This window comes from Cupressus sempervirens, chromosome 7 (genome assembly GCF_028749045.1).
Source record: "Cupressus sempervirens isolate cs-2001-9-10 chromosome 7, ASM2874904v1, whole genome shotgun sequence".
In the NCBI taxonomy this organism is placed as follows: Eukaryota; Viridiplantae; Streptophyta; class Pinopsida; order Cupressales; family Cupressaceae; genus Cupressus; species Cupressus sempervirens.
In genome coordinates, this window is record NC_143124.1 from 596,886,073 (window position 1) to 596,906,151 (window position 20,079).

Consider the following 20,079-nt stretch of genomic DNA (forward strand, 5'->3'; position numbering starts at 1 on the left):
AAATTCTCCATATTTGAGATCCAATATAACATAGTATTGGTATCCAATTTTCCATGATAAAGAACAACTTCTACAGTAGGCTTTGAATTTTTCCTTGATAATACTCTTGACAATTTTCCTCATCTTGATCTTCTTCAAGTTTTGGATTATGGTTTGGTGCGACTGATTTATCATCACTTGCATCATCAAGATGTGCTCCTCTCCTTTGTACTATCTCTATAGCATCTAATATGGATAAAATTTATCTCAATTGATTCAATATAGCATTATCAACATTTCCTCCACCATGAATCATCTTTACAAATTAGGTTTCTCAAGATCGTAGCCCTTTGCAAGTTATAGGCCAAATCCAAATATCTACAACCCTACAACCAAATCTAAATTAGGGTTCTATATGATCCAATCTCCACAAGAATGAACCTCAAGCTTTGATACCACCTAATACAAGGAAGGACAGGGAAAACTAGGGTCAAAGGCACACACAGCTCTCTAAACCACCCTGCAAGAGATAACACAATGGAAGCAAACATAAAGAATAGTGACCAAAGGAGGAAGAAGACTAAAATACTTTCATTGATTCTTCAAATATTCAACATAAATTCCTAGCTATAAGGCCTTCTAGGTTATGGCTAGATAAAAAATAAATTCATACACAAAGATCAACAACAAATTCACACTTTCTAGTTCTGCTCCACAATCCTCTTCAAAACTACCTAAAAACTCTTCACCACCCTAGCTCCTAGCCTAAACACTCAATTTATACTAGCCAAAATGGCTTATAGATAATTCTATAACATGGATAAGCTACAAGTTAGCTCTCAAAAAATATGAAATGAAAATAAACCTAACACTAAATACACAAATCGGCTTGCATCAGTGATTAATTGTCTTGAAATCGACCTCCAAGAAAAATTGTGATATCTCCTAGCTTTGATTGAGTTAGAACTCATGCTTCAAATTTTGGGTAGATATCTAGATCATATTCAACCCCTAAGTTCAAAAATTCTAATTCATCAAGGAAAAGTGTGCATCCATTCCAAAAGTTGAGCACAAAAAAATATTATGCAAAACTATCATAAATCAATGTTTTGGGAGAATTCACATATCTCCCAACTCATAAAGAGTTAAAACATCAACCTTGGATCATAGATATTAATCTAGGCCCTATTAAATCCTTGAAGTGAACATCCATTCATTCATTATAGAAAATTATTTACATGGTCTACAACAGGCACCCAGAAACCAGAAAATACTGTATCACCATAACACAGTTTCAACAACAAGATAAAAACTGAAAACATGCAAGATAGAAGTGCAACCCAAGATGCTCCTACATTATCAAATACTTTTAGGGTACCTTAGATTAATCTATATGTTTTCATGGAATAGGATATGAGCATCCCTTGGATATTCAAGGCTATGTAGATTCAAACTAGGCTGACAATGTTGATAGAAGAAGATCCACCAGTGCATATGTGTTTACATTATTTGGTGATGCAATCAATTGGATGAGAAAGAGACAATATATGGTCACTTTTTCCACTATGGAGATAGAGTATATGGTAGCTACTCATGCTTACAAGGAATCCATCTAGCTTAAGAGATTGTGTCTAGATATAGAGTTCAAATAGGGTATAGTTACAATTTATAGTGATAGTCAAAGTGCAATCTACCTAGTGAAGAACCTGACATTTCATGCTAGGACCAAGCACATTGATGTAAAATCTCATTTTGTGAGAGATAAGGTCAAGGATAGTAAGGTGAATCTTGAAAAGATGGATACTTTGGTGAAATTTGTTGATGCATTAACTAAGTTTGTGAGCACAGAGAAGTTTAAATGGTATTTGGAGTCTATGGACCTCTCAGCCCCTAGCAGTTAAGTCCATTACATGGTGGATCTCTTGACTCTTAAAAGGTTGAAAAGTGGGAGAATGTTAAGAATTGTGTCTCATCCTTGCAAGCTTTTTCTAGAAAACTCTAGAAAATCTAGAAAATTCTAGAATTTATTTGTGGTAGTTTTCCACATGCTTATGAGTTGAAAAAAGGTGTATGAGTTGTTAAAAATGTGTTAAGTCTCTAGAACAATGTAGAAGGGCTATTTTTAGAGTGTAAAGAACTCATTATATGAATTTTATGGGGGTTTGAACTAGAGGACAAAATTATGGATGAACATGGTATTCTTGGAGTTACAAATTACAAGTGGGTAATATGTGGCATAGTTGTTTTGCCCATGGTTTTGGCCCATGGTTTTGTAAAACTACAAATGGTTTCCAAGTGGAAAATCACTATAAAAGGAGGGCTTGTAGAGGTTTTTGAATCATCAAGTTTAGTTTGTAAGACTAGTGCTAGAAGGAGTCTCTCTGAGTCTGGGTCCGAGTTTGAGTTGTGGTGATGCGCTCCTGTAAGAACTTGCATAGCGAGTGTATTGTAGTCTTCCAAATTTAAGAATAAATTGTCTAGGTTTTGGAGGGTGGGGTTTTTCTCCTAGAAGGGTTTCCCCATGGTAATTATTGTGTTATGCTTTCATTATTATTTTGATTATGTTATTATGCATTTCTTGAGATCTATAGAATAGTTAGTTGAATTTGCATAATTGTTCCCTCAAAGATTATTGAAGGAAGTGATTCCATGCACCTTGGCTTCCTTACAATCTTGGCAAGAAATAATGATGGCATAAAGAGTACTAGTGGAGGAGCTTTACTTTTAAGAGAAATATTGGTGACATGGAAAAGTAATAAATAAAGTTGTATCTCACAGTCTATTTTTGAAGCTAAGTATGTACCTATTGTAATTTATTGTTCAAATATTGTATAGATCAAACAATTAAAAGAAGGTATGCAAGATGAAGTCAAAGAACCTATAACTATCTATTGTGACAATACTAGTGCTATTAACATATCACAAAACCCAATAATATTTGCAAAAATAAAGAACTTATCTTCCAAGTATCACTATTTTAGGTAGTAAGTTCAAGAAAATCAAGTTATATTGGAGTATGTGAAGTCTAAAGAAAAGATAGAAGATGTATTCACAAAGTCATTATGAAAGGATTCATTTTATTATCTAAGGGGTAAATTAGGGGTCCTACCCCTATCCAATATTCACTAAGTGAAGATGTATGTTGCATTTATTCATGATTAAATAGAATATCTTTGTGGAGTTAATACATGAATTTTCTCTTTAGGAAATATCCTAGAGTTATGAAAATGATTTTAATATAGAAGATCTAATAAGTACATGCATGATACAAGATACATGCATGATACAAGATATAACTACAAGGTTTTATAATTTTCTCATTGAAGCTTATGGTTACCTTTGGAATTATTGTCAAAGGGGGAGAGGACTAGTAAAGGGGAGCGAGGGGGGGGGGGGAGAACTAGTAAGGCTAGAGAATATACATGCTGCATAAAAGGGGAAGAGATATAGCTAAGGGAGATGATATGATGTTGTTTAAAACATGTTGATGGTGTTGCATGAAGATGACCACCAAAGGAGGAAAATGCGTGAAGATGATGTCAAATAGTAAATGAAGTATATCCTAAGAGGAGTAGTTGGAAATAAAAAAGAGAATCCAATGGAGACAAAATAGAAGTTGTAAAAAACCTAATGAAGTTAGAGATGGAGATTCAATAAATCTGAGCTAGAAGAAGATCAAATAATTTTTATAAAGTGTAAAAATTTATGACAATCTAATGATGCAACAATAAGATGTATATTTAAGGGATGGATGATATGTTCATTATTTTTTATTAAGTCATTTGTGAAGAAGAAGTTAGAAGGTGAAATTGAGTAGAACTGCATTGTAAGATCTAACAAGTGAAGTTCAAAGTTGATGTGTATGTGAGTGGATAAGCTAAAAGGAAGGAAGAGGAATATTGGAAGAAAGAATGAGAAAAATAGAGACCTGATCAAGAAAAGTGAGTTGATATTCTTAATAGATCATTTCACTATTATTCTCTAATCATTATAGAAGGACATCTTTTAATTGAGTAGACTTAATAATCTTATTGGTAAATACATTTTCATGGTGACATTCCTTTGAATGTTTTTAAGTCATTTAAAGAAGACCACTCAAATAAGGAGTGATAAGGTCTAGATTATCTTTTGTGTAAATCCTCTAACTAGGCCACATTAACAATGTGTATGTAACCTTTGACAAGGTTGATTCTTAATAGAGCTCACTTTAGAAGAGTAAAAATTTTGGGTTGTCAGTTCTTATGTGGTTTTTTCTTTAACAATATTTCTATATTAAAGTACTTGTGTCAAAATGTGTGGATTTTATTGTGTTGTATATTTATTTCAAGTTTACTATTACATGCTACAACTTGGTATATACACATAGTTTATTTCTTTGATACTCAGTAGATGAAGTTAATGAAGTTAATAGTTTACTAGAAAAGATTGAACAAGTTTTGATTGTGAAGTTTGATCTATTTATTGATATTTTTAATGTAATTAGTAATGCTATGAGTGTATATAAAATATTCATATAATTTGTTATGTTATCATTGATGTCAAGTCTTATTTGGCTAGACATTATGCTAACTCAGTAGAGTGCTATATCTAAATGTCAATGAACAAGATTTGAAAAAAGTATGTTAAAGACATAATTGATAAGTATTGTATTCAATGAACCTTGAAGGAGTTGGACACTGATAATCTAAATATGGTTTGATTATTTTATAATAATGTAATATTGTAAAGTATTAAGCTACACAAGCTTAAACGGATTGACTTTTGATAAAAAAATGGAATGTTTGAGATGTTCAAAGGCACAAGTCAAAGTTCGTTGCAAGATAAATGATTAGAAAAAATTAGTAAGGATCTAATGATGGAGATTGAAGAAAGATAAGGAAGAGAGCAAAGTTCAATGAACGTTCTATTTTCTATGTGGTTAAGTACATTAAATGTTACTTTGACAACTATGATTAAGTGGCAATAGATGAAAGAATCTAGAATCCTAGATATGACTATTTAAGGAGGACATGAAGACAATTTTAGGCTATTGGTTTGTTATGATGTTGATCAAATTCCAAGAAGGAGATCAAAGTAATTTTTTTTGAAGAAGGTAAAAGAATATTGTTGAGACAGGAGAACTGAGAAAATTTGAGTAAGGAAAAATGAGTGATTTATCTAGTCAAGAGAGCAAAGAAAAGAGATCAAAAGAGAGATCAAACAATAGAGATCAGATATAGACAAGAACAAAAAGGAGATCTAAACAAGAAATGTAGTGTTATATCTAAATAATTCATTTTTAAGCTATAATTTTCCAATAATTGTAGCAAAAAATATTGTAGGCTGGGTGGACCTAACAATTCTATGAAATCTTATATGGTAACATCGATTAGTGGTATTTTTAAGTCCTTTAAAGAAGGCCACTCTTTAGAAAAGATCAAGGAGTGATAAGGTCTAGATGATGTTTTTTCAAATCCTCTAACAAGGTAACTTAATAATGTACATGTAACCTTTAACAAGGTTATCTCTGAGCCAAGCTCACTTTAGAAAAGTAAAAATTTTAGGTTAGTAGTTCTAGGTGGTTTTTTCCCTTCAGAGGTTTTCCACATAAAAAAAGTGTTGGTGTTAATTGTGTGAATGTTGTTAAATTGCAAAGTTATTTTACATGTTATTTTAATTTTACTAAAACTCAATAACAACCAAGTTTATGGTTAGTAATAAGTAAGATTTATTACTATCTATTGGTTAAACTACAATAGTAAATGAATTTTTTTGAGTAAAGTGACTAAATGAGTTAAGTGATAAGTTAATCATGTACACTAAGTGATTATTTATGAATTTTGTTAAGTTTGTTTGGTACCAAAATTGTTTGAAGGGATTGTAGGATAATTTACCACAACTAATTCACCCCCCTCTTAGTTATCTAACAATTGGTATCAGACTACAATGCTTGAAGAAATAAGTTTAAAGGAAATAGAGCTAAAGATCAAAGATGCATAAGAGAGAGGAAACAAGACTAAACAAAGAGAACTTTTTGTCATTGAAAGATAGAGTGAATATATATCTATCTAGAATTTGAGACAATGTCACATATTGGTTGGAACATGAATACACTACCCCTTTTGGTCCTCTAACTATGGAGAAAATAAATGAAAAGAGAAATCATAGTATCTTAATGTTTGAGATTGCTTCGGCACTCAATAATGTAGAGTTTTCCACTATCAAGGATAGGACTAGTGCCAAATAGATGTGGGATAAGTTGACACTTTTACATGGAGGAGATGATAACATAAGAAGATCCAAAGCTAAAATTATAAGAGGATAGTACGATGACATGAGAATGAAAGAAGGTAAGAATTTTGTTCAGTATGTAAATCAAATCAAAGAAGTCGTGAGTGCAATTAAATATGTTAGAGGTGATATTATTGACTTTGAAATTATAAGTAAAGTTATCAAGACTTTTTTATTTATTTATGCTATCAAAGTTTCTATTATTCAATAAGTGACAAGGTAATATATTCATGCCTAACAATTTACTTGATTGGTTGATAGCATTTGAATAGAGAAATTATGACAATAATATGGTTACAATTGGAAATTATTTCAAATAATCACTAACCATTGGTAATTCCAAGGAAGAGGAAAAATAAAGAAGATAGTGAATTTGAATCTAAGTATGATCTAGATGAGCTTGAAGCATTACTTGCAAGAAGGTTGCAAGGAGGCAAATGTAAATACAAAGGTAAAATGGCCTTGATTGTTTTCAAATGTAATAAGGTTGGTCACTTTATTGTTAAATGTCCTAACAAAAAGTAAGAGTGATAGAAATGACAAGAAAGACTATAAGTATAGGTAGAATATAGATTACAAGGAAAAAGGGAAGAAGTCATGCTACATTGCATAAAGAAGGTAAGAATGTTGTTCAGTATGTAAATAAAATCAAAGAAGTTGTGAGTGAAATTAAATATGTTGGAGGTGATATTATTGACTTCAAATTATAAGTAAAGTTCTCAAGACTTTTTTATTTATTTATGCTATCAAAGTTTCTATTATTCAATAAGTGACTAGGTAATATATTCACACCTAACAATTTACTTGGTTGATTGATAGCATTTGAATAGAGAAATTATGAAAATAATATGGTTACAATTGGAAATTATTTCAAATCATCACTAACCATTGGTAATTCCAAGGAAGAGGAAAAATAAAGAAGATAGTGAATTTGAATCTAAGGATGATCTGGATGAGCTTGAAGCATTACTTGCAAGAAGGTTGCAAGGAGGCAAAAGTAAATACAAAGGTAAAATGCCCTTGATTTTTTTTAAATGTAATAAGGTTGGTCACTTTATTTCTAAATGTCCTAACAAAAAGTAAGAGTGATAGAAATGACAAGAAAGACTATAAGTATAGGTAGAATATAGATTACAAGGAAAAAGGGAAGAAGTCATGATACATTGCATAACATCATTGATTTTTAATGATGACAAGGAAATAGTTGAGATGGTATATGTTGTAATAAAAGAAGATCCCAATGGAGAAAGGTATGAAAGTAAAACTGCCCTTATTTTACATGTTAGAAAGATTGATTCATTGATTATTGATAGTGGATGCTCACATCATATGACTGGTGATCTAAGTAAGTTAAATTTGAATAAATTGATGATGACAGAATAGTTAAGATAGGTAATGAGGTTCCATGTCTAGTGAAAGATAAAGGATTATTAATGTTGAATGATAAGATTAGATGTGATGATGCATATTGGGTACAAGGACTAAAGTACAATCTTTTGAGTGTTGAACAGTTGAATAACTTAGGTCCAATCTGAAATTTCACAATAGAAAAGTCAAGATCTTTGATGGTGAAGGTAATCTAGTTGGAACATGAATGAAAACACAAGATAACTTATTTTATCTTGATCCTATTGTTGAGACATGTGTATTTGCTAAAGTTGAAGATGTATGGTTATGGTATAAAAGGTTATGTCATGTAAACTTTGAGAACATGGTAAAAGATAGTAGAAAGAAAAGAGTAAGAGGCTTACTAAATCTATAAAACCAGAGAATTCTATGTGTAAAGAAGGTCATTTTGATAAGATGAAAAAGTCTAGTTTTTCAAGCAAGATATACTCTTTAAATTATATCCTAGAATTGGTGCATATTGATCTATCTAGTCCAATTATTGTTGACAATTACTATGGTGATATGTATTTCATATTATTTATTCTTGACTATTTAAGAATGATGATGATTATGTTCATGAAGGTAAAGTCACATGCTTTTCATATGTTCAAATGGTTTAAAGTTATAGTTGAAAATGAAACTAGTAAATCTTTGAAATTTTCAGATCTAATAGAGTTGGTGAGTTTATGTCTCTTGAATTCACTAAATTTTATGTTGAAAATGGTATGAAAAGATAATTTCCTACATCAAGGACATCATAACAAAATGAGATTGTTGAGAGAATGAATAGGTCAATTATGTATTGTGAAAGAACATTGATGATTAAAAAGGAGGTTTCTCAAATATTCTAGAGGGAAGTAATTAGTATTGTTGTTTACACTCTCAACCAAGTTCAATTGAAGAAAGGAACAAATAAGACACCCTATAAACTTTGGTATGGTCATGTACCAAATGTAAGTTATTTCAAGATCTTTAGAAGTAGGTGTTATATTCACAAGGATGCAAGGAATGGTAAATTTGACTTTAAAGGATATAAAGTTATATTCCTTGTTTATTCATCTAAGAGAAAAACATATAAATTTTTGAAAAAAGATACTAATAAGATGATTAAAATTATAAATGTAAGGCTTGATGAGTTTTCATAAAGGAACATTATGGAAAGAAAGAATGAATATGAAGATTACACCAGGTTTATTTATGTCTATGAAGAGGAACCTGACATATTTCTTTAGTTATAATAGAGACACATTGAGCACAAGACAACAATACCCAAGTTATAGAATGCTTTACCAAAGCATCAAACAATACAACTTGAGGAATAATTTCAACCCCTCTGAGTGAAGAAAATGATAAAGATTAAAGAATTGAACCTTTATTGGCCAAATATGTGAGAAAATATCACTCTTATAAAAATTATTGGTGATAGAAGTGTTAGAGTACACACAAGAAGTAACTTAAGAGGTGACACTTGTTTGATTTCTAATTTTGAACCAAGAATAGTAAAGGCCACATTAGACAATGAAGAGTAGATAAATGTTATGAATGAGAAGATTGGTCAAATTGAGAAGAGAAATGCATTGACATTTGTACTAATACCTACTAACAAGAATTTGATAGGAATGAAATAGATATTTAGAAATAAGCTAAATGAAAATGGAGAAGTGGTTAGAAAAAAACTAAGACTAATTTAAAAAGTTTATGCCCAAGAAGAAGGAATAAATTATGGTGAGACTTTTACACTTGTGACAAGTCTAGAAGGAGTAAGAAAATTGTTGTCTTATGCTACCTGCAAGAAGTTAAAAGTATATAAATGGATGTCAAATCTTCATTTCTAAATGGAATACATGAGAAGGAGGTATATATTAAATAACTTGATAGATTCATTGAACCTAAAAAGAAGAACATGGTCTACAAGTTGAACAAGGCATTGTATGGATTGGAACAAGCATAGAAAGAATGGTATGATAGGTAACATTCTTATGAGTAAGATTATTTTTTTTTAGAACAAGTGAGAATAATAATCTATATTTTAAAAATGAATATGAAGATATGATATTGATTGCTCAAATATTTGTTGATTACATTATATTTAGAGGAAATGACATGTTATGTAAAACATTTGCCGATCAAATAAGCATAGAATTTGAAATGTCAATGTTTGGTGGGATCAAATTTTTCATTGGACTAGAAGACTATCAAAAAAGGAAAGGTATATATGTGACTTAGTCTAAATATGTGAAAGAAATCTTTAAGACATTTGGGATGGATAAGTCTAAGCTAGTCAGTACACTTATGGTGATTGGATGAAAATTATCAAAGGAAGATACCAATGGAGAGGTCAGTGAGGGTCAATACAGACCTATGATTGGTAGGTTATATTATGTTGTACATAGTAGACTAGATATTGCACATGTTGTTGGAATTTTTGTAAGGTTTTCATCTAATCCAGAAAAGACACACATGACTGCTATGAAAATAATATTCAAATATCTTAAAGGAACTAAAGATTATGATCTATGGTATAAACAATATTATGACTTTAATCTTAAAGTCTACACAAATGATGATTGGGATAGAAATATTGTTCATAGGAAAAGAACAAGTGGTGGAGCTTCTTTTTAGGAGAAAGACTAATTACATGGATAAGAAAGAAAAAAAAGTTGTATTTCACAATCTATTGCTAAATTTGAATATGTTGTTGTTGCAATCAATTTTTCAAATATTCTATGGATTGAGAAACTATTGGAAGGCATGGAAGAAGAGATATCCAAGCCTATTACTATTTATTGTGATAACACTAGTGCAACAAATATTTCAAAAATACTTGTGATGAATGCAAAAACAAAGAACATATCAATTAAGTATCATTATTTGAGAGAAAAGTACAAGAGAAAAAAGTGAGGCTTATGTGAAGTCTAAAGAAAAAATTATCGATATTATTACCAAGCCATTGCTTAAGGATACTTTTGAGTATCTAAGAGGTAAAATAGGGCTTCGTCCCCTATCAAGAATTCATTAGGTTAAGATCCATGTTGCATTAATTTATAATTGAGTTGTAATATCTTTATGGAGTTGATACATGAGTTCACACTTTAGGAATATTTTTGAAGTTGTGAAGATGATTGTGATGAAACTAATGTATCTTGTACATGCAAGGTACAATGATAACTATAAGGTTTTATAAGTTTCATATTGAAAGTTATAATGACCTTTGGCATTATTGTCAAAAAGGGAGAAGTGTACAAAAGGGGAGAAGACTACCTATGGAGAGAAGTGTACAAAGATGTATGTCAGAAAGGGAGAGAAGGTAAAAGGACTAAAAGAAATTAGAAGAATATTGAACATAATGAGATCATTCCCCAAGGGGGAGAAATGAGTATAGAGATGTGTCAACTAGGGAGAGAATGTAAAAGGATTAAAATAAATTAGAAAATGCTAAACAAACAAGATCATATCCTAAGGGGGAGATATGTTGAAAATGATCATTGTTTCTACTAAAGATGCAAACCAAGTTATAGAAATCTTCTAGAGGAAAACAAAGAACTGAAAATTTATAATATTGACAATGTATACATTTGATTATCTATGTAATGTTTTGTAATGTAAAATCATATGTTATGTGTTACCATTAATGCCAAAGGAGGATATTGTTAGCCCCAAAAAATAATGTAATTGGTAATACTATGATGTTTGTAAAAGATTCATATCAATTGTTATGTTATCATTGATGTCAAGTCTTAGTTGGCTAGACATTATGCTAACTTAGTAGAGTGCTATATCTATATGTTGATGAAGAGGATTTGAAGGAAGAGTGTTGAAGATAGAATTGATAAGTATAGTATTTAGTGGGAACTTGAAGGAGTTGGATAGTGATGATCTAAAGATGATTTAATTACTTTATAATCATGTAAATTTTTAAAGTATTTATCTATACAAGCTTAACCAAGTGACAAGGTTAATGAAGGAAGATTGTATTCACCGAGTGACTGAAATGTTCACTGAGATAATGGCCAAGTAAGAGGAAAATTCAAAATTACCCAAGAAAGTCTAGTATTAACTGAGTACTATATTACCTTAGTGAATGTTATGTTCAGTGAGTAACAACTAGAAGACCAAGATAAAAGAAATGGAATCTAAGGCTGAATTTTGATGGGAAAATGGAATGTGCAAGATGTTCAAAAGTGCATTGAATTTGAGATCAATTATTATCATTAAGAAACAATAGATGGAAGAACTTGGAAGCCTTAAGATGACTATTTAAGAAGGATATCAAGATAGTTTTACATTTCTAGTTTGTTATCCTTTTGATTTCATGATGTTGATCAAATGCTAAGAAGGATATCAAAGTGAAATTTTTTGAAGAAGATGAAAGAAGATAGTTGAGCTAGGAGAACCAAGAAGAGTTGAGTAAGGAAAAAGGAGCGATTCATCTAGCCATGAGAACACAGAAAAGATATAAAAAGATATAGATTAGATAGAGATTGGAACATAAAGGAGATCTAAACAAGAAAGGTAGTGTTGTACCTAAATAAATATTTTTTACACTATTACTTTCTAATCATTATAGTAGAAAATCTCATAGGTAGAGTGAACCTAACAATTATTTGAAATCCTATATGGTAACATTGATTAGTGGTGTATGTAATTTATTTTAAAGTAGGCCACTCTTTAGACAAGATCAAGGAGAGATAAGGTCTAGATGATCTTTTGTTGAAATCCTCTAACAAGGTCTTATTAACAATGTGCATGTAACCTTTAACAAGGTTAGATCTTAGTTGAGCTCACTTTAGAAGAGTGAAATTTTTGGGTTGCCAATCCTAGGTGGTTTTTCTCTTCATAAGGTTTCCATGCTAAAAATATTGGTGTTAATTATGTGAATTTTATTATGTAAAGTTATTTCACATGTTATAATCATTTTAATACAACTTGATAACAACCAATTTTATGGTTGGTAATAACTAATATTTATTATTATTAGTTAGTTAAAATAGAATACTAAATGAACAATTTTGAGTAAATTCATTGAAAGAGTAAAGTGATATTATGATTGTCTACACCAAGTGATTGTTTATGAGGTGTTGAGAAACCATTTTGCATGATGCCAATGATGAAAATCCTTAAGAATTTCTCTCTTTAAAAAGATGACAAAAGTGGCCAACTCCAAGATTTTGAATGGTTCTTTTTCAACCTACTAGGTAGCTCAATTGAAGATAAATGCAAATGTTTACAAGGAGGCCTTTGCTAGTACTTTAATCTGCAAAAATTATTAAAACCTGAGTACAATTGAGTTCTAGAGTCATCTTCAAAATTCTCAAAATTAACTAAACTATAATATCTATTAGCTTTTAAAATTTCATTGAGGGCTACCTTCTTCACATCATGGATGTCTTCATACAACTTGATCATACCTTATTACTAGCCACAATTTTCTCTATCTAATCATTGACTTTATCTAACTCCTTTGTCGAATATATATCTAGAAGGATTGGGTATCTTTGGCTCGTAATTGTTTGCAATGCTTCCAGGTCATTAGTCCATGTGGTCACTACATTCATTAGCCCAAAATAATGGTCTAATATGGTAACCAACTTGTTAACATTCTTCTATATAATAAATAATGAGTTCATATTCAACTCAATAGTTTATACACCTTTATCTTCAAAACTATGATGTTATCTTTTGAATGCATCCAACAATGAATCACCTTGTTTTGTGGCTGAAGCTCATTTACTAAGGGCTTCCAATAGGTAATCTTAGGATGGTTAGGGTCTAATGGACTAACTACCTCCTTGATTTACTCCCATAAAATATCATTCTACTTTTTCAACTCCAAAATTTTAGCCTCATCTTCATCCAAGTGTTGGAACACTTGTTTAAGGCTTGTTGTGGTCAAAAATTTGGTCATATATTAGATAGAATTTCCCAATACCACCTCCTTTACCTAGTATTATTTGAGAGAAATTTCATTAATATCTACTGGGGAGGAAGAATATCTATAATAACTATTAGGTCATTTACTTGATTCCTCATGATGAATGCAAATTTCTTAGTATCACCCTAAATGGAAGTTGGTGTCCCTACTACCTTTTTTAATGCCTTCAATCCTTCCACCTCTATGTGTTCTAAATATCTCCTTTGGTGAGTCAATTCCTCTCATTTAAAATATTCAAGTGTGGTGCCCATAGGTTACATGTATTGGCTTGATGATGAGGTTATTTTTGAAGCTGGCCTTTTTCCCCTATAACTCCTCTCTAGGGTCTTCTCCATCCTTAGAGGCTCTACTACTAGAGTAGCCATTATGTTCCTTAGAGGGGAGACTAAAAATATCTACACAAGTAGTATTTGATCTCTCTCTATAAATGTTCCATTCCTATGAGATTTCATTAGTGTGGATTTGTACAAAGTCATCCCCTCCTATTACTTGGATTCTAAATTCTATAATTAGGGGTGGTAATGGGCTGGATTTTGGTTCTAATGGTAGAGCCTAAGGAGGTGATGGTGGATTTCTAGATGGAAGAGGTGGTATGCCCACTAGTCCTTGTAGGAGTGGAGGAAATTGGTTCCAATCCTTACCTAGTGATTCAATGTATGGAGTATCATTTATCACTCTACCCTCCAAATGAGTCCTACTAGGCATAAAATTGAACTCAAAGAGATAAAATACATTAGAGTTATCTCTCTTCACAAACTTGGTCCATCTCCCCTATTCCTGGTCTGTTAACTCTTTGAGATAAATGGATTTTTTATGAATAGAGGGAGGCATCTAGGTTGCACTCCTCTATCTCTCCTCTTCTATGAACTTTTTAGACTAGGTTCTCTTAAGAAGTGAGAGATATTCAATCTCTTCCCCTTGCTCTTCCTCTTCCCCTTTGGTAAGGTTTCTAGGATTTGAGGAGATAGGGTGCTCTTCATCTTCTTCACCTTCCTCCTTTTCTCTCCTACCACCATTGTTTTAGTTTTAGTCTTCTTTGGTACTGATGGGGAGTCTTATTTTTGGAGCTTCCTCTAGATAAGCCCGTGCTTCTTTAGATTAACCCTCTCCTTTTTTGGCTTCCTCCTTTTGCATGACCTTCTTCCTTTTCTTCCCCTTGACCCTATCATAATAGAAGTATACCAATTCCCTCTTGTACTTATACATGGTCTCTAGTCTCACAAGGGACTTTTCCCACTATTTCAAAACTATAAGCTTAGTTTATTTACCCTTCTCGAGCCTTGCAATAACTTGCAATGTTGGTGCATTTGGAACTGGCTCTAGGTTAAAAGGATTCCTCATCAATACTTAGGCAATTGAATGACATGCCTAGCCTGATGTTGTATGTCATCATTCTCTTCTCAACCAATTTTGACATTCATTATGAGCATCTCAAAGATCTTGTCCCTATTGTAAACTAGGTTGAGCACATCATATTCATCCTTGTTCCATACCTTCAAAGGTATATTCAAATTGAGGTCTCTTTCTACAAGTTTTAGACTCATCCTACAATATTTCCTAATTCCAACATTATAGTCATCTATGCAATTCATCTAATAATCTTCAATAGTAGCATCAAGTATGAATTGCTTCCCTACAAGATGTTGGACCATCCCAATATTATCAAAGTAGGATTGAGGCACTGGATAATCATAAAAGGGATACTAATATCATTAAACTTCATATGTGTCTATATCTTTCTTTTTCTTTACTTCAAAATCTGCAATAGTAATCAGCTACATCCATGTTTTCTTATGTTTCTTCCTCACTCTGTCATAAGTTGAGGCTAATTTCCTATCAGTTTCCAAGAGTGTACGTATTTTCAAGGGATAGCATGGAAGCTTCTTGGGACACAAGAGAGTTTCAAACATCCAAGTGTAAGTAAATGTGTTAAAGTGGATGAAGTAAGCACCCACTTATGCTACTTGAGTGATAGCTTCCATAGACAACCTCTTTACACAATCCCCTTCAAGGAATTAGATTATAGAAATGAAAAAACCATCATTCAATAGTCTATATTCTAGTTCCTTTAATGAGAGCTTCTTCCATACAACCTAGGGATACACAATGTATGATCAGGCATTAGCATCTTGTAGACTCTCTCTCTTTACCAAGTGTAGATATTATGTTGGCCTTGCTACTAGAAGATACACAACATAGGAAGTCATGTATGACCAAGGGTTTAAATTTACTAAAGTGATTTTCTCATCTAGGTTGTTGCTAATTATTGTATTCTAGTTAATCAACAGACCCTTCTTCTTGATGGTTTCTATAAAGTGAACCATTCATTTCTTAAAATAACTCACTATTGTGAGTCTCATGACTCTGTGTAGAAGGACTATATTGTAGGTAATGTCATATATCATATGTGTTAGGTTATGTCAACCTTTCCAACTCTTCTATAAGTAGGGGGTCTGGAAAGAAGTTATTTATCCTACACCAAGCCATTAATTTCTTATTTTTTATCCTAGTAGCACCTATCTTCTACATCATATGTTATTATCTGGAATTGATCCTTAGGAGGTAGGTGAAAAAAATTCTCAATGTTATCACGACACATGTCCAAGACCATCTCCCTAGTGACACTTTTTACTAATTTCTACTTAGACACATAATGGTGGGCTAGTACCATAACTAGTTCTAAGGATTATATAGACACTAGATGTGAAGTTAAATTCACCAAATTTCTCAGGATCAATGATGAGATTATTTTTGATCTCTCCCTCAGTTTATTGCATAAGATGAACAATGTGTTCCAATCAATATGTCCCAACTCTCTGTCATGGATTTTTGAGTTTTATCCATGACTCATGACTTCTTTGGTGCACCTTGAAACTTTAGTGTCATTGGTTTTGGTGTAATATTTTCTATCATGGAGGACAATGAAGATGTCATTTCAATTTGCAAAAAATATTTATGTCAATGTACCATCATTAGAAAATTGGAAATATGCCAAAAGATGCAATTGAGATGGTGTAAATTTACAAACTATGACAAAAACCTAACAAAATTCCCCAAGAAGGCCCAACAGAGAACACTAATGCACATGTATACACATGGTTCACCTTGTGCACCTTATGAGGGTGTGATTTTTGTGCTAGCACACATACTACAAGGACCAAGGCCTTTGTTTTTTTGAATGTATAGAAGCACACCTTGATAAGTGCACATCTTGGAAGGGTGCAAAACTGTAGATGTTTGAATGGAAGTGCCTTTAGTAAATTTGGGTTTCTCCTTTAAGAGCTTGAGCACACCTAGCACACAAAGTGCACCTATGGAGGGTTCACAAGTGTGCTAGTGCATTAGGGAGTTTCCTTAAAGATACAAATATGTAGCTGAGATAAGTTGTAAAGGTGTGATAGTGTGAATGTGCCTCTAAGAAGAGAAAATGAATAAGTGGGCTCAAATGAGGGGGGCCTTCTATTTATAGGCACTTGAGGTGTCAAGGTATTCACATAGCACACCCTAGAAGGTGAGCATGGTATACATATGCACATGCATGCCCTTAGGGCTTATGAAAATTGAGCACATTAAGTAAAACTCTTAAGGGTGTACTTGTTCACTAGTGTGTATATGTGCACATTCTTTTTTCTTAACAAAATTTGTCTACTGGCTCTCCAACTTGGAATGATGGAAATCAACTGAACCTACTGGACTCACCTAGACCTATAAAGAAGACCTACCTACCAAGGTACCTATCTAGATGCTTTATTCTAGAGAGTGGAATCCCTTTCCATAGGAGAAAAAAAAGGGGGTCCCCATTTTCAAGTCATTAATGGGGCATGTGTTGTAAAGCCATAAGAAATAGCCCAACAAAAAGGAAGAAATGACACCTTTATTCATTTATCATCAACTTGTCATTAGACATGCATCAAGCTAGGACTTGATTACTAGTGTTTATTAGAGGTTGCTCTAGGCCTTGACTCAAAAAACTCAGACCTTTGACTTTCATGCTTAATATGTGCTTTGGTGGATTAATTCCACTAACCTTCCCAAGTGCTTATCACCATGAGCATTCAATAGTTTTAGAACAACTCTTTACTAACTAGCAAGAGCTTCTAGAGTTTCCTCATAGTTGTGCATCCAACCACCATTGACTAGATGCGAATATCTATTCAAAGGGATCTTGATGGAACATCATTTTTTATATTTTTATATTTTTTAGGTCCCTTATCAGCTTCAAAGGGTTTGCATGTTTCCACTTGATTCACCTTTAGAGCTTAATTTCATTTTAGCAAGGTAGTGATTATGTATTAGTGACCTTTTGTGACTCGCTACTTTTGAGGAGATTCCTTTTATTACACCCATTTCCTTTCATTCCTTTTTATACCCTCCCTTCCATGCTTAGACTATATGGTCAAGAGGTCATGTTCTATTTCTTGATCCCTCATTATTGTATGTCTTTCATGTTCCTCTTTTAGTGAACTTTAGGAGATTCACATGCCAAAAAGAGATCTTAGTACAATCATGAGAGAAACCCCTTTCTTCATAGGCCAGAGAGTTTTGGATTGGACCTAGTTGTTTCCTACTTGGGTTATGAGAAACTTGGTTAGTCATTTCCTTATGCAAATTATTAGTGCTAAGAGTGATCATTCTTCTATCTAAGTCACAAGCTATGAACCCCTCATTTCCTACACATGATACTAGTATTTAGTCTTTGCAAGAGATAGCATCATCTAATTGCTTTGAAGAAGAAATACATCTTCTGAAAGTTGAGACTAGTTAGGGTGGTTCATAAACTTCTTATAATTATTAATAGTTGACTTAGTCTAAAACAAAAAAAATAAAGGAATCTAACTAGGAAAGAAAAGAATAAACAATTTGTTTTTGGAAAATTGTTCAGGCCTCAAAATAGTGTTTGGGTCATTAACCAACAATGGAACCCATTCCCCTTCCAATGTGCATAGCCTAAATGTGTTGTCCCCTAGAATTTTTGCTATCCCACATGAGAACTATGTCAAAGATTCTAAAATCCTTTATTGTGGCTCTTTTTTCAAACCAACTTTTTATGATAGCTTCATGTTTTGACACATATTATAATGTCATCATCCTTTTTTCATCCAACTCTAAAAGGCACATCAATCTAGCTTAGACCTTGTCTACATTCTCAAAGTATCACTTCATGAATTTTAGCACTTGAACCTTCATATTGAGGGGGAAAAATTGGATCTTGGTCACAAACCAAAAAATATGGGGATGTGCCCATAGCATTCTTTACTCTAACCCTATCAGTCCATAAAGCATACTTCAATTATGTGTGCCAATCCCTTGGATTCTCCATGAGTAAGCACTTTATGAACATTATTAGATTTTTATTTTTGGACTCAAAAAATTCTTTCCCTTGTGGCTAGTAGTTGGATGAAAACTTGATTATCACTTAATTCTCCAAGTACCACTAAGTAAGGAAAATTAATGAAAAAGAAGCCACGTTATCACACACCAAAAAGAAGGGCATCCCAAATCTAGTCATGATATGTTCTTGGAGGATGTTGGTGACCAATTCTCAAATGTTTTAGCTTCAATCCACCTTGTGTAATAGTCTATGGTTGTCCATATAAAAATATGCCTATTTGAAGATGGTAGGTTCACTAGTCTAATGAAATATAGCCCCCATTTGGCAAAGGGGTGGATCGTAGAGACTAGTTGTAAAAGCATAGCTAGATTTTGTTCTCTGTTAGCAATCATTTAATAGGTACAAAAAGAGTGCAGATGCTCATGTTTATCATTTAAAAGGGTAGGCCAGTAATATCTTGACCTTAGTATCTAGTTAGCTATATCCTCTTTCAACTTGGGTCCAATGCCTCATTTGTCATGATATTGTTCCAATACCTCTTTGGCTTTGTTACAGTTCAAACATCTCAAGTGTATTCCTTCATAGTTACTCTTGTAGATTTTCCCATATTGGAGCATATAGGATTCATATTTAATCTTTAAACCTTAGTGTCGAGAACTATTCATTCCTTCATGAGGGCATCATTCCTATATGAGATAATACAAAATATCATGATATTTGGTATTAGTTAGGATCCCTTCACCTATATATACATGAGATGCTATGCCTTATTCTTAATTGTTAGCCATCATTTTGGTTAACCCTTGTCCTCTTACTAGTTTCATGGGCTAAATTTCCAAGTAAATTATTGCAAGACAACCACCCATTTCCCTCTTCTTTCTCCTAGCTCATTATGCATCAGTAGTGACTTGGTCGCTAGGTCAGGCACAATGGTGTACACTTTTGTCTAGAGTATGTAATGGTGGAAGTTCTTGATCTCTTTAACCAATGAAAATAACTATTTATTGATATTTGAGTAATTAAAATCCACACTCTTGAGAGAACAACTCATGAATGTGATTGGTCTCTAAATATTCACCATCTTTCTTTTGTGTAAGGATGCCAAAACATAAACACTCTGAGGAAAAAGAATAGACTTTGAATTGTAGTTGATAGTTTGGGATGACAAGGACCAAGG